Source organism: Rutidosis leptorrhynchoides, chromosome 8, assembly GCF_046630445.1.
Source record: "Rutidosis leptorrhynchoides isolate AG116_Rl617_1_P2 chromosome 8, CSIRO_AGI_Rlap_v1, whole genome shotgun sequence".
Taxonomy (NCBI): domain Eukaryota; kingdom Viridiplantae; phylum Streptophyta; class Magnoliopsida; order Asterales; family Asteraceae; genus Rutidosis; species Rutidosis leptorrhynchoides.
Window position 1 is genome coordinate 352,320,259 of NC_092340.1, and position 19,515 is coordinate 352,339,773.

Consider the following 19,515-nt stretch of genomic DNA (forward strand, 5'->3'; position numbering starts at 1 on the left):
GCATGAAATACATGTGTGTTAGAATGGTATTTGGTTTCACATGGAGCTTTTACATGTGCAAGTATTTACAAGTCAAAAATGGATGGTAGCCATTTATATGTTTCTAGTTTACATGTACCTAACACACATGTATGCAAGGTTATAAATAGGTGTCCATGGGGAGATTTATAAGTATCCAAGAGTGGGATCAAGTGATCCAGAGGGATCAAATCCAGGGAGGATCAAAGTATCACAAAGGGAAAACACAGTTGATCGATAATATCAACGGAGAGTGTGTATTTGTGAGGTTGAGGGTTTTATTCTTGTAAGGAGAATAAAAGAGTATACGAGAAACTTAGATTTTATGCTAAAATATAAGGGGCTTGAGTTTGGGTTTAACTCATAGTGTATTTTTTCTTGTACCAGGTTCTTTTATATTATAAGAATAAAGGAGACTCTTGGGGTGGATGTAGGCAGGGTTTTGCCGAACCACGTTAAATCCTCGTGTTATCAGTTACTTTATTTACTTTCTATTATTTCTCGCAAGTTTGTCTCAAACAAATTATATCCTAGCTTCCGCTGGTGTGGGTGCACTAGACAAATTGTCATAACAAGTGGTATCAGAGCATCCAGGTGTTTCGGATAGTTTTTTTGTTTGGAGATGGCGGAAAAATAGCGATATGCAATTTAAGGTGGAGCCATTTGAGATAATGGATGACGATTGGGATATCATTAAACACATGAACGTGTATAATAATCTGGTGGATCAACTTGCAAAAGTTGAGGTTTATATTGAGGAAGAAGATAAGACCTGTGACGACCCGGAAATTTCTGACCAAATTTAAACTTAATCTTTATTCCGACATGATAAGTAAAGTCTGTAATAATGATGTTTCAAAAAAATTTGAAATGTGTTCATGTATACGTTTTACCTTTGAACTATTTATATGGATTCAGTGAACCTTTGACTAATTCCGACGATTCACGAACAATTGATTGTAAATAAAGGTATATATGTATATAAATATATATAAACAAAAGTATAGATAATAAATTGAAAGAATAAGATATAATTTAATCATTTGAATTGAACATGTAAAATAATATACAAGGTAATAAAGAGATTGTTAAAATAAAACTATATATATAAATGTATATAATTTCTATAAATAAATATTATGATATGTGTATCGGAATATATATAAAAAGTTTCACTATTACATATTATATATATAATTATTAAATTGTACATAATTAATAATATGTAATATTAATATATTAAATGCAAGTTTAAAATATAGTTGTTATAGTAATGTTATTAATACTTTTATTATTACTATTAATACCAATGTTAGTATAATTAATATTATTAATTCTAATGTGAGATAAATATATATATAATTTGTTATGTATAAATTGGTATATTATAACTATTATTACTATTATCATTAATCATTAATCATAATTAATATAACTAATGTTATTAAAAGTATTATTAGTATAATTTTTAATTATTATTAAAATATTTATTTCGTGATCATTATATCATTATTACTCATAGTATTATTATTATTATTATTATTAATAGTATTATTATTATTAGAAATTTTGATTATTGATAATGTAATTAAGTTTTATAAATACAAATGCAAATATATATATATATATATATATATATATATATATATATACAAAATTTCTGATACAGATATATATATATATATATAGATTACATATACAGATATATATACATAAAATTACAGTTTTAAAATTTTATAATCATACGCATTTTTTTAAGAGTCAATTTATGAGTTATATATATATATATATATATATATATATATATATATATATATATATATATATATATATATATATATATATATATATATATATATATATATTTGTTTTGTTTCTGTTACTCTGTGATCCCTTGTCGACTAACAAACACTAGATAACAAATAGATTACTGATCCAAATGTTGAATTAACATCATTATCATCGCCATATATTGATGGTATGTGCTAATAATAGGAATTAAAAACAGAAGTCAATTAAACCGAAACCTTCACCTCTGTTATTCAATTTTTTGGCCAAAACACAATTGTGAATCGAATTTGAAAATCCATAAATGAGGTTATGTTAGGAATCATCTAATGAAGCTATCTGAAAAATCTCATCTTCTAATTTTTCAAAACGAGCTAGAATTTCTGAGTCAAAGTTCCAATTCGAAAAGTCAAACAGTTTAATCTTTGTAAAATTTGTCATTGTTTGAATGTTTTAAGTTTAATTGATGGTTCCTAAAGTTTCTAAAAACGATTTACAACCTAATTCGTGTAGAAAACTTCTGTTATTACGACCTTAAACTCAAAATCAATGATCAAGTTGTTCTTCATGTTCAGCGACGGGTCTGTACAGCTTCTTCTATCTGTTTAATTCCTTTTGCTTTTAAATTATGTCTGTAAATTTCAAATACCGTCATTCCTATATCAGCTACAAGAGAAATTAAACTTTAATTAGAGTTAGGATTGATTCCCTTGTCGATTTAAGGTCTGAAGAAGATAAGGAAATAGGAAGAACAGAAAGTTTGGGTTATATATAATTAATTCGGATACTAAATCAGAGCAGAGCGATGGTTAAGGGTTAGTGTCGGGTTTCGAGAGGTCGCGGGTTCGAGCCCCATCTCGTGCAATTCTTTTTACAGCAGCTTTAAAATGGTATAAACCTTTCATATTATTATTTTCTATTTTTTTATTATTATTATCATTTTTATTATTGTTACTAGTATTATTATTATTATTATTATTATTATTATTATTATTATTATTATTATTATTATTATTATTATTATTATTATTATTATTATTATTATTAAAGATTGTTAGTGTTACTAGTATAAGTATTAAAATTATTATTATTATTATTACTAAATAAGTATTAGTGATCATTTATTGTTATTATCATAATAATAATTACAAATATGATTAATATCATTATTAATGTTGCTACTAATATTATTATTGTCATAATCTTATCATTTTTTTATTTATTATTAATATGGTCATTTAAAATATCTAATAAGATTAAAATTATTATTAAACTTACTACTATTATTATTAAAAATATTATTTTTACTAAAACTATCATTATTACCTTATAATTACTAGAGAAACTATCATTTAAACAAATAAATTTTTGTATATCATATATACTTATTACATATACTAAGATTACATTAATATTTTATATAACAAATGATATTTCATGAATACAATACTAATCACATATATAAGTAAATAGGTATATTATTATAACTAAATATTAACCATTATAATTATATACACAAAATTAATATATATACAATATAATATAAAACATAATATAAGTATATGTTTCAAAATGAAAGTTACTATAAATCCTATATAACTATAAATATATAAATAATACATAATAAATAAAATTTTGTGATTTACACTATATGTATTAACAAATATACAATTGATATAGGTTCGTGAATCCGAGGTCAACCCTACACTTGTTAAATGACGTCATATGTATTTTTACTACAAAATATAGTATAGTGAGTTTCATTTGCTCCCTTTTTCTCTTTACACTTTTGGGACTGAGAATACACGCGCTGCTTTTATAAATGTTTTACAAAATAAGCACAAGTTCATGAAACTACATTCTACGATTGTTTTGTTATAATGGATATCTGTAATTATTATTATTATGCTTGGTAACCTAAGAATTAGTGAAAAACACTAATTGACGCGAATCCTAAAGGTAGATCTACGGGCACCAACCACCCCCATTTTTGAATAGTGGAAATGCTTTAGTACTTCGAAGGGTTCTTGTCATACATTTGAATAGTGGAATGTATGATGCCAGATATCTTAAGCGCTCTATTGTTAAGGTCGGTTACCAAGCAACTCATCGTATGAATGATTTTTGCAGTTGTAATGATCATGCGCATTTAATTAAATGAAATCTTGTGGCTTATTAAATATTATGATTATTATATAGAATTAAACCTATGAACTCACCAACCTTTTGGTTGACACTTTAAAGCATGTTTATTCTCAGGTATTAAAGAAATCTTCCGCTGTGCATTTGCTCATATTAGAGATATTACTTGGAGTCATTCATGACATATTTCAAAAGACGTTGCATTCGAATCATTGAGTTCATCAAGATTATAATTAAGTCAAGTATAGTTGGATATATTATGAAATGGTATGCATGTCGTCAACTTTCGATGTAATGAAAGATTGTCTTTTCAAAAACGAATGCAATGTTTGTAAAATGTATCATATAGAGGTCAAGTACCTCGCGATGTAATCAACTATTGTGAATCGTTTGTAATCAATATGGACTTCGTCCAGATAGATTAGGACGGGTCCTTTCAGTTGGTATCAGAGCGGTGGTCTTAGCGAACTAGGTCTTGCATTAGTGTGTCTAACTGATAGTTGTTAGGATGCATTAATGAGTTTGGACTTCGACCGTGTCTGCATGTCAAAAGTTTTGCTTATCATTTCGTGTCGGAAATTACTTACTTATCATCCTTAAAGTCTAGACACATCTTACTGCCTCTATTGCCTAGATAGTGTATAGACAAAACTCATATCTTAGCATATCTGCTAATTCATATCTTAGCGTATCTGTTACTGTAGACCTTACTTGACAGCTTCCGTAGATTCCTTCGTAACTTATGGGATTTTAGTATTATATATGCATATGTAAATTATGTATTGCAGGGTACTAATCTACATCCTATAATCTATTTGTTATTGAAAATCCTTCATCTGATCGTACGAGACGAATCCCTCAACCAATTCGAATTCCTTGGATTCTGAAAGCTATTCCGATATGGAGTTTCAACTAAGCTCCGAAAGCAGAGTCACCAGAATGAATCAACCAATTTATTTGATGGGTTCGTAGTCTACTTAATCATTGGAGACAAGAAGAAGGTGATCATTTCCGTCAACCGAATTCACCTCTTGGTGAAGAACCTGAAGCACTTACCGGCGAACCTATCCGCAACACCATTTTCACCCTCATTTCCTGAATATCTCGCCACGATTATATACTATCTCAAATTCTAAACCTTATTCATCCGCTCGTTCCGACCGACAATCATCCTGGAATAATAGAAGAAGTCAACGAACATCGCGCTCGAGTAATCAATCTGGAGAATATGGTGCAAAATTTACCAGCTTCAACAACATCACCGGCACCAACAGTACCATCAATAACAGCACCAGTACCATCAACAATTTATGCCTCAACATCTCATTCTGTACCTCAAGTATAATCATCGTTCTACGTATCGTTCTACATGAATTATCTTCGTTCGGTATGGCAATTATGTAATCTCTAATGTTTTAGAGATTATATATTCTTGTTCTAATAATAAATCAAATGAGATTAATATCACATTAACTCATTAAATCCATGATTATATCTGAAGAAAATATATATGTATATATATTTTCATAAAGATTATAATTAAAAATTCTTTCGTACAAACTGTTAATGGTGAAAATATATTAACGGGTAGGAAATACTCGAGGAATATTTAGATTTCACATTAATAAGTTACACTGTACATTCTCCGAATTTGATTCAACAGTCATTTACTATCCTACTTACATCCACGTATATATGTATCCGTTCACCACAGAATAACCATTTTTATTCAATTTCATATTTGGATTTTGACCTATCAGAGTCCAACAAGTGGCATAATGAAGAAAACATTGGACAAAATAAATTTTGTTAGAAACAAACAATTTAACTATGAGAAGAATTTTGTTAAGAATCCACGCTAACTGTTCCTAGCTAACTGATTACATTTAATTTATCGCAATTTATTTATCGCAATTTTATTTATCGTCATTTAATTTCTGCATTTATTTACGCATTTAAATATTGGGACACGTATACAAAGTTTTGTCATATCATATCGACGCATGTATATATATTATTTGGAATAACCATAGACACTCTATATGCTGTAATGCTAGAGTTCGCTATACAGGGTTGAGGTTGATTCTACAATAATATATATACTTTGAGTTGTGATCGAGTCTGAGACATGTACACGAAATCTGTAATTGTATATATGTATAATAATATTCTTGGTACATCCTAACACAATAAGTATACAATACGTTTTGATAAATCCTAAGACAATACGTACACAATACGTCTTAGTTAATTCTAAGACAATACGTATACAATACGTCTCTGGGTTGATGCAAAGACAATACGTATACAATACGTCGTGGGGTAATTCTAAGATTATATATATATAAACCGATTATTGGACTATCAACATTGGACAATTAAAAATGAATTAAAATATTAATTATAACATATGAAACTAAACAATTCTTCAAGTTTGCCACTTGATTTCATCTTAAACCTCAATTGTATCTTGACAATTACAATCTGCGCTCAAACCTTTCATAATTCTTGAAAACACCTCAATCGAGAGAATGAACCAACTGCATCTCATCTACGGAAGAAAAGATTTATGCATATAGTTATGCATCTGAAAAACTCTCAGAAACTGAGTAAACGTTTAACACGTAGCTGTGCTAATTCCCTTAGCGTTATTATTACCGATAATAACTTTGCAACTCCTGTTCGAGATAGCCAGTTTTGTCACAGTTCCAGCAAGTCAACTTCGACTTTTCGTTCGAATCAACCTCATTGTAACTTTGATATATACGTTTGCCATTGTTATTGTTACTGGAAAACCTTTTATATTTTGCAATATTACCAACAGAGGTACCAATAATCTCGTTGCTCCTTAGTTTAAATCTCTCCGACAAATCACTATATTTATCTGTTGAAGTCTTATCATGAACTTATCAGTATCTTGTAACGATAATTACCATACCGAATACCGAGAAGCATAAATCGATAATCTCGAATTCCTCAGCGATTCTACGACAACAATTATATATATATATATATATATATATATATATATATATATATATATATATATATATATATATATTCTATCTCCTGGATTTACAAAACTTCAATTCTGAATTTCTGAAAAGCGCTTTAGCCTATGAATCAGTTTTCTGAGTTTTGAAAAAAAAAAAAAAGCTGATGAAACCTTTAGCGAATACCTTGCTCCCTACTCTAAATCCTTGAGGACAAATTTCATCATCATCTTCTGATCTTAAATATTTTAAATTCTAAAGATATCATCGTATCTTTCGTTATAAATATCTTAGATATTTCTGAAGATACCTTCATAAATATATTTGTTCAAAATTATCTATCTCTTCGTGCTATCCGTGTTACGTCATAAAGGAAACTATTTTAGTTTCTAAATTTCTTTAAAATTCGAGTTTGAATTATGAATGGTTTTTGGAGAAGTGTTGGGAATTGAAGCATGAGTTAGTATAATATAATGACGTCAGGCCAACGTGATTATATTACAGTAAGTCATGCTGGAAATTCTATTGGAGCATGATGATTCACAGATCATCATATGCCATGTTACATAACTCTTTCATTCTACCTAACTTCTGAACATATCAAGAAAATGTATTCTTGATAGTTCTATCTTCAGTGATGTTGATAAATTTGAAAATCAAATCGTGCTATCACGTTCCTTCCTGCTTAGAACATTATAACCAATCAAAACTCTATATAAATCATTATTCGCTTGATTTAAAGTCGGGAAGAGAAAACAAAAGCATGGAGCTCCGAAATATAAAGGAGGATACAAAACCCGAAAACAACACGGAAATTACAAACCGTGTATATCAATGTTTATTGCAACATAAAGACACGGGAGAATTAAAAACACTATAACCCCAAGGGCGAAGTAGAAGAAAACAGATTCCTCCAGTGGAAGATGGAAAAGGAGAATGATTGTTGCGATAGTAAGGATAAGGGCAAGGATTAGAACTGGATTAAGCATTTTCACAATCTTTTAAATGTATGAACTAAGAAAGAAAGTATAGGAATGGTGAAAATAATGGAACAAAAGAGTTTAATTTATAATGGGAATTTCAGATAGAGTAATCGAGGAAGATCACAACATTTAATTATAGAGATCTTAATTTCCTTATTCGCCGAAGAATCAAATCTTTTAGATTTCGAAGAATTTCTTTTAAATCCCTTGAATTCCGGAATTCAACCACGACTAGTGAAAAGTTATGATGAAACTTTTCTATCTCATTTCACTATTTCGGGATAGCTTCAATCGTACGCTTCAAGTGATTAAATCATTTTAGCTATATTATTCAATAGTGATAAAACTCTATTTAACAACTCAGATTCGTCATGAAAAATATTTTTATTGTTAGCCATGACCACCTCACTCAAATTTCGGGAAGAAATTTCTTTAACGGGTAGATACTGTGACGACCCGGAAATTTTCGACCAAATTTAAACTTAATCTTTATTCCGACATGATAAGTAAAGTCTGTAATAATGATGTTTCAAAAAAATTTGAAATGTGTTCATGTATACATTTGACCTTTGAACTATTTATATGGATTCAGTGAACCTTTGACTAATCCCAACGATTCACGAACAATTGGTTGTAAATAAAGGTATATATGTATATAAATATATATAAACAAAAGTATAGATAATAAATTGAAAGAATAAGATATAATTTAATCATTTGAATTGAACATGTAAAATAATATACAAGGTAATAAAGAGATTGTTAAAATAAAACTATATATATAAATGTATATGATTTCTATAAATAAATATTATGATATGTGTATCGGGATATATATAAAAAGTTTCACTATTACATATTATATATATATAATTAATAAATTGTACATAATTAATAATATGTAATATTAATATATTAAATGCAAGTTGAAAATATAGTTGTTATAGTAATGTTATTAATACTTTTATTATTACTATTAATACCAATGTTAGTATAATTAATATTATTAATTCTAATGTGAGATAAATATATATATAATTTGTTATGTATAAATTGGTATATTATAACTATTATTACTATTATCATTAATCATTAATCATAATTAATATAACTAATGTTATTAAAAGTATTATTAGTATAATTTTTAATTATTATTAAAATCTTTATTTCGTGATCATTATATCATTATTACTCATAGTATTATTATTATTATTAATAGTATTATTATTATTATTAGAAATTTTGATTATTGATAATGTAATTAAGTTTTATAAATACAAATGCAAATATATATATATATATACAAAATTTCCGATACAGATATAGATATATATATGTAGATTACATATACAGATATATATATATACATAAAATTACAGTTGTAAAATTTTATAATCATACGCATTTTTTTAAGAGTCAATTTATGAGTTATATATATATATATATATATATATATATATATATATATATATATATATATATATATTTTTTTGTTTTTGTTTCTGTTACTCTGTGATCCCTTGTCGACTAACAAACACTAGATAACAAATAGATTACTGATCCAAATGTTGAATTAACATCATTATCATCGCCATATATTGATGGTATCTGCTAATAATAGGAATTAAAAACAGAAGTCTAATAAACCGAAACCTTCACCTCTGTTATTCAATTTTTTGCCAAAACACAATTGTGAATCGAATTTGAAAATCCATAAATGAGGTTATGTTAGGAATCATCTAATGAAGCTATCTGAAAAATCTCATCTTCTAATTTTTCAAAACGAGCTAGAATTTCTGAGTCAAAGTTCCAATTCGAAAAGTCAAACAGTTTAATCTTTGTAAAATTCGTCATTGTTTGAATGTTTTACGTTTAATTGATGGTTCCTAAAGTTTCTAAAAATGATTTACAGCCTAATTTGAAATGTCCCGTTCTTATTGATTAAAAACGTTCCATATTAATTGATTTCGTTGCGAGGTTTTGACCTCTATATGAGACATTTTTCAAAGACTGCATTCATTTTTAAAACAAACCATAACCTTTATTTCATAAATAAAGGTTTAAAAAGCTTTACGTAGATTATCAAATAATGATAATCTAAAATATCCTGTTTACACACGACCATTACATAATGGTTTATAATACAAATATGTTACATCGAAATCAGTTTCTTGAATGCAGTTTTTACACAATATCATACAAACATGGACTCCAAATCTTGTCCTTATTTTAGTATGCAACAGCGGAAGCTCTTAATATTCACCTGAGAATAAACATGCTTTAAACGTCAACAAAAATGTCGGTGAGTTATAGGTTTAACCTATATATATCAAATCGTAACAATAGACCACAAGATTTCATATTTCAATACACATCCCATACATAGAGATAAAAATCATTCATATGGTGAACACCTGGTAACCGACAATAACAAGATGCATATATAAGAATATCCCCATCATTCCGGGACACCCTTCGGATATGATATAAATTTCGAAGTACTAAAGCATCCGGTACTTTGGATGGGGTTTGTTAGGCCCAATAGATCTATCTTTAGGATTCGCGTCAATTAGGGTGTCTGTTCCCTAATTCTTAGATTACCAGACTTAATAAAAAGGGGCATATTCGATTTCGATAATTCAACCATAGAATGTAGTTTCACGTACTTGTGTCTATTTTGTAAATCATTTATAAAACCTGCATGTATTCTCATCCCAAAAATATTAGATTTTAAAAGTGGGACTATAACTCACTTTCACAGATTTTTACTTCGTCGGGAAGTAAAACTTGGCCACTGGTTGACTCACGAACCTATAACAATATATACATATATATCAAAGTATGTTCAAAATATATTTACAACACTTTTAATATATTTTGATGTTTTAAGTTTATTAAGTCAGCTGTCCTCGTTAGTACCCTACAACTAGTTGTCCACAGTTAGATGTACAGAAATAAATCGATAAATATTATCTTGAATCAATCCACGACCCAGTGTATACGTATCTCAGTATTGATCACAACTCAAACTATATATATTTTGGAATCAACCTCAACCCTGTATAGCTAACTCCAACATTCACATATAGAGTGTCTATGGTTGTTCCGAAATATATATAGATGTGTCGACATGATAGGTCGAAACATTGTATACGTGTCTATGGTATCTCAAGATTACATAATATACAATACAAGTTGATTAAGTTATGGTTGGAATAGATTTGTTACAAATTTTCACGTAGCTAAAATGAGAAAAATTATCCAATCTTGTTTTACCCATAACTTCTTCATTTTAAATCCGTTTTGAGTGAATCAAATTGCTATGGTTTCATATTGAACTCTATTTTATGAATCTAAACAGAAAAAGTATAGGTTTATAGTCGGAAAAATAAGTTACAAGTCGTTTTTGTAAAGGTAGTCATTTCAGTCGAAAGAACGACGTCTAGATGACCATTTTAGAAAACATACTTCCACTTTGAGTTTAACCATAATTTTTGGATATAGTTTCATGTTCATAATAAAAATCATTTTCTCAGAATAACAACTTTTAAATCAAAGTTTATCATAGTTTTTAATTAACTAACCCAAAACAGCCCGCGGTGTTACTACGACGGCGTAAATCCGGTTTTACGGTGTTTTTCGTGTTTCCAGGTTTTAAATCATTAAGTTAGCATATCATATAGATATAGAACATGTGTTTAGTTGATTTTAAAAGTCAAGTTAGAAGGATTAACTTTTGTTTGCGAACAAGTTTAGAATTAACTAAACTATGTTCTAGTGATTACAAGTTTAAACCTTCGAATAAGATAGCTTTATATGTATGAATCGAATGATGTTATGAACATCATTACTACCTTAATTTCCTTGGATAAACCTACTGGAAAAGAGAAAAATGGATCTAGCTTCAATGGATCCTTGGATGGCTCGAAGTTCTTGAAGCAGAATCATGACACGAAAACAAGTTCAAGTAAGATCATCACTTGAAATAAGATTGTTATAGTTATAGAAATTGAACCAAAGTTTGAATATGATTATTACCTTGTATTAGAATGATAACCTACTGTAAGAAACAAAGATTTCTTGAGGTTGGATGATCACCTTACAAGATTGGAAGTGAGCTAGCAAACTTGAAAGTATTCTTGATTTTATGAAACTAGAACTTTTGGAATTTATGAAGAACACTTAGAACTTGAAGATAGAACTTGAGAGAGATCAATTAGATGAAGAAAATTGAAGAATGAAAGTGTTTGTAGGTGTTTTTGGTCGTTGGTGTATGGATTAGATATAAAGGATATGTAATTTTGTTTTCATGTAAATAAGTCATGAATGATTACTCATATTTTTGTAATTTTATGAGATATTTCATGCTAGTTGCCAAATGATGGTTCCCACATATGTTAGGTGACTCACATGGGCTGCTAAGAGATGATCATTGGAGTGTATATACCAATAGTACATACATCTAAAAGCTGTGTATTGTACGAGTACGAATACGGGTGCATACGAGTAGAATTGTTAATGAAACTGAACGAGGATGTAATTGTAAGCATTTTTGTTAAGTAGAAGTATTTTGATAAGTGTATTGAAGTCTTTCAAAAGTGTATAAATACATATTAAAACACTACATGTATATACATTTTAACTGAGTCGTTAAGTCATCGTTAGTCGTTACATGTAAGTGTTGTTTTGAAACCTTTAGGTTAACGATCTTGTTAAATGTTGTTAACCCAATGTTTATAATATCAAATGAGATTTTAAATTATTATATTATCATGATATTATCATGTATGAATATCTCTTAATATGATATATATACATTAAATGTCTTTACAACGATAATCGTTACATATATGTCTCGTTTAAAAATCATTAAGTTAGTAGTCTTGTTTTTACATATGTAGTTCATTGTTAATATACTTTATGATATGTTTTCTTATCATAGTATCATGTTAACTATATATATATATCCATATATGTCATCATATAGTTTTTACAAGTTTTAACGTTCGTGAATCACTGATCAACTTGGGTGGTCAATTGTCTATATGAAACATATTTCAATTAATCAAGTCTTAACAAGTTTGATTGCTTAACATGTTGGAAACATTTAATCATGTAAATATCAATCTCAATTAATATATATAAACATGGAAAAGTTCGGGTCACTACAGTACCTACCCGTTAAATAAATTTCGTCCCGAAATTTTAAGCTGTTGAAGGTGTTGACGAATCTTCTGGAAATAGATGTGGGTATTTCTTCTTCATCTGATCTTCACGCTCCCAGGTGAACTCGGGTCCTCTACGAGCATTCCATCGAACCTTAACAATTGGTATCTTGTTTTGCTTAAGTCTTTTAACCTCACGATCCATTATTTCGACGGGTTCTTCGATGAATTGAAGTTTTTCGTTGATTTGGATTTCATCTAACGGAATAGTGAGATCTTCTTTAGCAAAACATTTCTTTAAATTCGAGACGTGGAAAGTGTTATGTACAGCCGCGAGTTGTTGAGGTAACTCTAGTCGGTAAGCTACTGGTCCGACACGATCAATAATCTTGAATGGTCCAATATACCTTGGATTTAATTTCCCTCGTTTACCAAATCGAACAACGCCTTTCCAAGGTGCAACTTTAAGCATGACCATCTCTCCAATTTCAAATTCTATATCTTTTCTTTTAATGTCAGCGTAGCTCTTTTGTCGACTTTGGGCGGTTTTCAACCGTTGTTGAATTTGGATGATCTTCTCGGTAGTTTCTTGTATAATCTCCGGACCCGTAATCTGTCTATCCCCCACTTCACTCCAACAAATCGGAGACCTGCACTTTCTACCATAAAGTGCTTCAAACGGCGCCATCTCAATGCTTGAATGGTAGCTGTTGTTGTAGGAAAATTCTGCTAACGGTAGATGTCGATCCCAACTGTTTCCGAAATCAATAACACATGCTCGTAGCATGTCTTCAAGCGTTTGTATCGTCCTTTCACTCTGCCCATCAGTTTGTGGATGATAGGCAGTACTCATGTCTAGACGAGTTCCTAATGCTTGCTGTAATGTCTGCCAGAATCTTGAAATAAATCTGCCATCCCTATCAGAGATAATAGAGATTGGTATTCCATGTCTGGAGACAACTTCCTTCAAATACAGTCGTGCTAACTTCTCCATCTTGTCATCTTCTCTTATTGGTAGGAAGTGTGCCGATTTGGTGAGACGATCAACTATTACCCAAATAGTATCAAAACCACTTGCAGTCCTTGGCAATTTAGTGATGAAATCCATGGTAATGTTTTCCCATTTCCATTCCGGGATTTCGGGTTGTTGAAGTAGACCTGATGGTTTTTGATGCTCAGCTTTGACCTTAGAACACGTCAAACATTTTCCTACGTATTTAGCAACATCGGCTTTCATACCCGGCCACCAAAAATGTTTCTTGAGATCCTTGTACATCTTCCCCGTTCCAGGATGTATTGAGTATCTGGTTTTATGAGCTTCTCTAAGTACCATTTCTCTCATATCTCCAAATTTTGGTACCCAAATCCTTTCAGCCCTATACCGGGTTCCGTCTTCCCGAATATTAAGATGCTTCTCTGATCCTTTGGGTATTTCATCCTTTAAATTTCCCTCTTTTAAAACTCCTTGTTGCGCCTCCTTTATTTGAGTAGTAAGGTTATTATGAATCATTATATTCATAGATTTTACTCGAATGGGTTCTCTGTCCTTCCTGCTCAAGGCATCGGCTACCACATTTGCCTTCCCCGGGTGGTAACGAATCTCAAAGTCGTAATCATTCAATAATTCAATCCACCTACGCTGCCTCATATTCAGTTGTTTCTGATTAAATATGTGTTGAAGACTTTTGTGGTCGGTATATATAATACTTTTGACCCCATATAAGTAGTGCCTCCAAGTCTTTAATGCAAAAACAACCGCGCCTAATTCCAAATCATGCGTCGTATAATTTTGTTCGTGAATCTTCAATTGTCTAGACGCATAAGCAATCACCTTCGTTCGTTGCATTAATACACAACCGAGACCTTGCTTTGATGCATCACAATAAATCACAAAATCATCATTCCCTTCAGGCAATGACAATATAGGTGCCGTAGTTAGCTTTTTCTTCAATAACTGAAACGCTTTCTCTTGTTCATCATTCCATTCAAATTTCTTCCCTTTATGCGTTAATGCAGTCAAGGGTTTTGCTATTCTGGAAAAGTCTTGGATGAACCTTCTGTAGTAACCAGCTAGTCCTAAAAACTGGCGTATGTGTTTCGGAGTTTTCGGGGTTTCCCACTTTTCAACAGTTTCTATCTTTGCCGGATCCACCTTAATACCTTCTTTGTTCACTATGTGACCGAGGAATTGAACTTCTTCCAACCAAAATGCACACTTTGAAAACTTAGCGTACAATTCTTCCTTCCTCAATACTTCTAACACCTTTCTCAAATGTTCACCGTGTTCTTGGTCATTCTTTGAGTAAATAAGTATGTCATCAATGAAAACAATGACAAACTTGTCAAGGTATGGTCCACACACTCGGTTCATAAGGTCCATGAACACAGCTGGTGCATTAGTTAAACCAAACGGCATGACCATAAACTCGTAATGACCGTAACGTGTTCTGAAAGCAGTCTTTGGAATATCATCTTCTTTCACCTGCATTTGATGATACCCGGAACGTAAGTCAATCTTTGAATAAACAGACGAGCCTTGTAGTTGATCAAATAAGTCGTCGATTCTCGGTAGTGGGTAGCGGTTCTTGATGGTAAGTTTGTTCAACTCTCGGTAGTCGATACACAACCTGAATGTACCATCTTTCTTCTTGACAAACAAAACAGGAGCTCCCCACGGTGATGTGCTTGGTCGAATGAAACCACGCTCTAAAAGTTCTTGTAATTGGCTTTGCAGTTCTTTCATCTCGCTGGGTGCGAGTCTGTAAGGAGAACGAGCTATTGGTGCAGCTCCTGGTACAAGATCTATTTGAAATTCAACGGATCGATGTGGGGGTAATCCCGGTAATTCTTTCGGAAATACATCGGGAAATTCTTTTGCAATGGGAACATCATTGATGCTCTTTTCTTCAGTTTGTACTTTCTCGACGTGTGCTAGAACAGCATAGCAACCTTTTCTTATTAGTTTTTGTGCCTTCAAATTACTAATAATATGTAGCTTCGTGTTGCCCTTTTCTCCGTACACCATTAAGGGTTTTCCTTTTTCTCGTATAATGCGAATTGCATTTTTATAACAAACGATCTCTGCTTTCACTTCTTTCAACCAGTCCATACCGATTATCACATCAAAACTCCCTAACTCTACTGGTATCAAATCAATCTTAAATGTTTCGCTAACCAGTTTAATTTCTCGATTCCGACATATATTATCTGCTGAAATTAATTTACCATTTGCTAATTCGAGTAAAAATTTACTATCCAAAGGCGTCAATGGACAACTTAATTTAGCACAAAAATCTCTACTCATATAGCTTCTATCCGCACCCGAATCAAATAAAACGTAAGCAGATTTATTGTCAATAAGAAACGTACCCGTAACAAGCTCCGGGTCTTCCTGTGCCTCTGCCGCATTAATATTGAAAACTCTTCCACGGCCTTGTCCATTCGTGTTCTCCTGGTTCGGGCAATTTCTAATAATGTGGCCTGGTTTTCCACATTTATAACAAACTACATTGGCATAACTTGCTCCGACACTACTTGCTCCGCCATTACTCGTTCCGACACCATTTGTTCCTTTCGTTCTATTAACCCCTGGTCCGTAGACCTCACACTTCGCCGCACTATGACCATTTCTTTTACACTTGTTGCAAAATTTGGTGCAGAACCCCGAGTGATTCTTTTCACACCTTTGGCATAGCTGCTTCTGATTGTTGTTGTTGTTGCGGTTATTATTGTTGTTGGGATAATTGTTGTAGTTGCTGTTGTTGTTGTTGTTGTTGTTGGGCCGTTTGTTGTAGTTGCGATTGATGTTGCGATTGTTGGGATAATTGTTGCGATTATTGTTGTAATTGCTGTTGTTGTTGTATTGGTGATTCTTATCACCGTTTTCCTCCCACTTTCTTTTGACTTGCTTCACATTGGCCTCTTCAGCAGTCTGTTCTTTAATTCTTTCTTCAATCTGGTTCACTAGTTTGTGAGCCATTCTACATGCCTGTTGTATGGAGGCGGGCTCGTGTGAACTTATATCTTCTTGGATTCTTTCCGGTAATCCTTTCACAAACGCGTCGATCTTCTCTTCCTCATCTTCGAATGCTCCCGGACACAATAGGCACAATTCTGTGAATCGTCTTTCGTACGTGGTAATATCAAATCCTAGGGTTCGTAACCCTCTAAGTTCTGTCTTGAGCTTATTGACCTCGGTTCTGGGACGGTACTTCTCGTTCATCAAGTGCTTGAATGGTGACCACGGTAGTGCGTACGCATCGTCTTGTCCCACTTGCTCTAGATAGGTATTCCACCATGTTAACGCAGAACCTGTGAAGGTATGCGTAGCGTACTTCACTTTGTCCTCTTCAGTACACTTACTTATGGCAAACACCGATTCAACCTTCTCGGTCCACCGTTTCAATCCGATCGGTCCTTCAGTTCCATCAAATTCCAAAGGTTTGCAGGCAGTGAATTCTTTGTAGGTGCATCCTACACGATTTCCTGTACTGCTAGATCCAAGGTTATTGTTGGTATGTAGCGCAGCCTGTACTGCGGCTATATTTGAAGCTAGAAAAGTACGGAATTCCTCTTCATTCATATTCACGGTGTGTCGAGTAGTCGGTGCCATTTCCTTCAAAATAGTTAAATGGAACAAGTTAATCATACAGAATATTAAGAGTAGTTAATAGTATTTTGTAGCATAATATGAACTCATTTATAAAAGCTTTTTCTTCATATTAGCGTTTTATAAGTTTAAATTCGGGTAGTACCTACCCGTTAAGTTCATACTTAGTAGCTAATATACAATTCAACTACTACAATTCTATATGAAAAACTGATTGTAATAATATTTCGCGTTCAAACTTTTATACAATATTTTACAAACTTACAATACCGCTTATTTTACATAAAGCATGAAATATAGCACACAATAACTTTGATACAAGATAGTTGTGAAGACAATTCTAGCTAGTACACAAGTCGTTCGGCAAAGGCAATAAAGACACGTAATTCATACGTCCAGAAACAAGTCATGCATTCTGGTTTTACTAGGACTACTTCCCATCCTTGGTCTTGTGCAACATAACCGTTATGGCCGTTGATAAGACAGCGTGTTGTAACATCATCAAAGGGACGAGGGTTACGTAATGTCCAACAGTCCCGTAATAATCTAAAAACCTCATTTCTTACCCCAATTACCGACTCTGTCACTTGTGGAAACGTTTTGTTTAATAGTTGTAGCCCGATGTTCTTGTTCTCACTTTGGTGAGAAGCGAACATTACTAATCCGTAAGCATAACATGCTTCTTTATGTTGCATGTTAGCCGCTTTTTCTAAATCACGAAGTCCAATATTCGGATATATTGAGTCAAAATAATTTCTTAACCCGTTGCGTAAAATAGCATTTGGGTTCCCCGCAATATATGCGTCAAAGTAAACACATCGTAACTTATGGGTTTCCCAATGTGATATCCCCCATCTTTCAAACGAAAGTCTCTTATAAACCAAGACATTCTTGGAACGTTCTTCGAATGTCTTACAAACTGATCTCGCCTTAAATAGTTGTGCCGAAGAATTCTGGCCGACTCTAGACAAGATTTCATCAATCATGTCTCCGGGTAGGTCTCTTAAAATATTGGGTTGTCTATCCATTTTGTATTTTTAAACTGTAAAATAGACAAGAGTTAGTTTCATAAAAAAAAATACTTATTAATACAAGCAATTTTTACATATATCATAAAGCATAAGAACACTATATTACATATATTACACCACACGAATACAACTATCTTATTCCGACTCGCTCGTTTCTTCTTCTTCGGTTTTGGTTCGTTTTGCCAAGTTTCTAGGGATATATGATGTTCCCCTAATACGAGCCGTCGTTGTCCACATTGGTTTAGAAAAACCTGGTGGTTTAGAGGTTCCCGGGTCATTGTTACAACTTAAGGACTTCGGGGGTTGACGATACATATAAAGTTCATCGGGGTTGGAATTAGATTTCTCTATTTTTATGCCCTTTCCCTTATTATTTTCTTTTGCCTTTTTAAATTCAGTTGGGGTAATTTCTATAACATCATCGGAATTCTCGTCGGAATCCGATTCATCGGAGAATTGGTAATCCTCCCAATATTTTGCTTCCTTGGCGGAAACACCATTGACCATAATTAACTTTGGTCGGTTGGTTGAGGATTTTCTTTTACTTAACCGTTTTATTATTTCCCCCACCGGTTCTATTTCTTCATCCGGTTCCGATTCTTCTTCCGGTTCCGATTCTTCTTCCGGTTCCGACTCTTCTTCCGGTTCCTCTTCGGGAACTTGTGAATCAGTCCACAAATCATTCCAATTTACATTTGACTCTTCATTATTATTAGGTGAGTCAATGGGACTTGTTCTAGAGGTAGACATCTATCACATAATATCAAACACGTTAAGAGATTAATA